This window comes from Sapajus apella, unplaced genomic scaffold (assembly GCF_009761245.1).
Source record: "Sapajus apella isolate SASKATOON/1434 unplaced genomic scaffold, GSC_monkey_1.0 scaffold36, whole genome shotgun sequence".
Classification (NCBI taxonomy): domain Eukaryota; kingdom Metazoa; phylum Chordata; class Mammalia; order Primates; family Cebidae; genus Sapajus; species Sapajus apella.
Window position 1 is genome coordinate 11,570,354 of NW_022436976.1, and position 3,475 is coordinate 11,573,828.

Sequence of the window (3,475 nt, forward strand, 5' to 3'; positions counted from 1 at the left end):
GTAAGTTTGGCTGCTTGTTGTTTTTGTTTTTCTTCACATGAGCACATCCTTTTGTCTTGTTACATTATATGGTTGATTGTTTTGACCTGATTTGTCCTGTTGAATGACAATTTCTGGCTTGAACGTGGAATTCTGCCTCAATAATAAACAGAAAACAGCTAATTTTTATAGTTGAAGGATATTGTTGGCTTCTGGCTGTATGTGCCGTGGCTGAAGTGTTTTTGCTATTAGCATTTTCCAGCTTTATCCACTATTTCTTTTATAGGTTAACTGTCCTGTAAGATAACACTAAAAAAAAAAAAAGTGTTAAAGCAATGTTACCAATATAGGCTAGCATTTTATGTGCATCCTAAAATGGAGGATTCCTTTCCATGCCACAAGGTAAAAGACTAATTATTCTGCAAAAGTCAGTTTAATCTGTTTGTACCTTTGCCTCATCTATAGAAAGAGTTAAAGCATACAGATGACTTAACACTTCACAATACATTGATACAGTTCAGTTAATCTTGAAGGCAAAACTAGCCAAACTGTATTTATTAATACCATATTTATGAATATGTAGCACTGGGTGTGTTCTCTGCATAAATCTGTGTAGTTCTAGTCTTGTCCCAACTTTGAGCCAACTTCATTCACTACTTGGGTGGTGCCTGTGGCCTTAGGGTTACTACCTAGTAGTGCCTGTTCTTGATGAAAAATGGAGAATAACCTGTATAATAAACAAGCATTGTTTCACTCAATCTTTTGGATTTCTGTTCCTGGTTGCTTTGACTTCTGTGACCTAGAGTCACATAATGTGTTCGAGACCAAATTGGTCAGCACCCTGAGCCCAAAAAAGTGAGAATCAACATACCAGAGGTCACATGACTAGGAAATTCAAATTCAGCTGACTTTTTTGTAGGCCGTTTATATAAAACCATAAATTTAAATTCCCAGGCCTTTGGCTTTCCTTGCTCACTGTACCTCTGGCTTCTCTAATAGATTATTCTGTTCATCCATTAGTTCAACAAGTATTTATTGAGTACCTGGAGTCTGAGAAAGCACCCTGCTGGATTTTGAGAATACAGAGATATGTAAGACAGAGTCCCTAACCTTAAACTCATAGTTGGGTAAGGATGAGACCCAAGTAAAACATTTTAGAGTATAAGAGAGTGTCAGACAGGGTTCTCCAGACAAACAATAAGATATATGTGTATTAAGAGATGCGTTTAAAAGAATTTGCTCATGCAATTATGGGGATTGGCAAGTTAAAATCTGTAGGGCAGGCCAGCAGGCTGGAAATGCAAGTAGTTTCTATTGTTCCAGTCTTAAATAATTCTTTTTCTGGGAAACCTAGTTTTTTTGTTCTTAAAGCTTTCAGCTGATTGAATGAGGCCTACCTGCATTATTGAGGGACATCTCCTTAAAATCAACTGATTTTTTTTATAAACACATAAGTAGGACATGATGACTATGTTGACACAAAACTAACCATCACAAGGGTGACAGACACAGAGGAGGGGCACTTAGTGTAGCTTGGGATTCACAATCATACATTTAATACATTTGATGCATTTATTAGCTGTCTCTATCCACAGTAGCTCTAACCATAGAAGTGAAAAGTAGAATGCTTCTGAAAGGAAAAAAAAAAAAAAAAAAAAAAACTAGCATTTTATACTGTCCTTAACTTAGCTTATTGAGTCAAGAAATTATATGTGTGCCAAGGGGCTTCCCCAATTCATAGTGTAAAGAGTTTTCTTTTTCTGCACAGTTCCTAGGAACAACAAAACCTGTCAGGTCACTTTCACCTACCTCTTTCAGCCTCCTCAACCATATCTCACAAACAGAAAAACACCTCAGCTCAATGCTCAATCATTTCTTTCTAATACTGTCATTTTTTTAGTATAGTGCTTTCAAATGTCATTTAAAAATTGACAATTTTACTAATCCATGGGGTTCATACTGTGAGAATTCCCTACATCCAAGGAAAGGGCTTAGGAAATGTTATAGAAAGATACATAAGTTCACTTTGGTCTGTGTCCACTTCTAAGTCATACATGGGGACAGCCTGTGTATGTCATTAAAAGTGAGTCTAATACTCATCGCAAAACCATTATGTGATACAGATGTTCATTAAATGTTCTACATATAACCACAGATAGCAGTCACTGATTTATTCATTTCCAACTTCATGTAAAAATGCCTACAAAACTCCAGTAGTAGAAGAAAGTGAAGAGGAAACCTTGTGCCAAAATCCATTGGGAATTTCTAACATCGGTGTCAATCATTTGATTCATTGAACCAAATTATCTACAGAGTAGGCAGGAAAAAGCTACAACTCAATCACTGCCTCTATGACAGATGCACCTTGTCCAAAACCCCCATTGTTTAGCTTTACTGAAGAAGCTATTTTTGGGTTAAATTAAGTATAACCCTGAATAACTAAAGGGCCTGTCAAACACTTACATTTATTTAATTGCCCTGGCTTTCAGAGAGCTAACGTCATGTTCTGTACAGAAGGGAAAGATTTCAGTAGGAAGGGGAGAAATGGACATGAATGGATACAAGACTAAATACATATAACCAGTTAACTTATGGAAGGAGTTGTTCAACCTCACTAGTAGCAGAGGAAATGACACTCATGTACTATTGGTAGGAGTATAAAATTGTTTTTGTTCTGGAGAATAGATAAGAAATATCTTTAAATTTTAAAATGTGGATTTCCTTTGATCCATTAATTCTACTACAGAAATTTATCCTAAAAAGATAGACATATATAGAAAGATGTGCCAAAATTGTTTTCGTTGCAGCATTGCTTATTATAGTGAAATATTGGAAACGACTTAAATTTCCATCAATTGAATGATAAACGTGCCAATCAATACATCCATACATTGCAATACAATGTAACTATTATAATGACAAAGTAGATCCATAGTTCTACACATGGGAAAATGTTTAAGGCATACTATTAACAGTATTATTAATAAGTTTAAAAAGCAGATATGGCTGTAGTATAATTCTACTAACATATAATCCTTTTTGTGTGTGCATTTCAAGATATACCTAGTAGATAGTTACCAAAATGATTTGTCTTAGTGCTGGGATTATAAATATTTCCCCAACACTTACTTTTCAAACATTTTCAAATTTATCATTTTTAATAAAAAGTTGTTTCTGACAAATCAGTAGCTAAATTCTATTTAGGAAGAATAATTTATTAAATAATAAATATTAACAGAATCTAAATCTTAATGTTAAAAATAAAAATAAACTCCAGGTTTCTAAATATATATATATATATATATATATATATATTATATATATATTTTATATACATATATATAATATATATAATCTTGAATCTTCTGTAATTGTCTGCCTGCACATTCAGATTAACAGTTGTCCCTTGGTATACATGAGGGATTGAATCCAGAACCCTCTGAGTATACCAAAATCCTCACATACACAAGTCCCGCAGTCATACATTAAAAGCCAA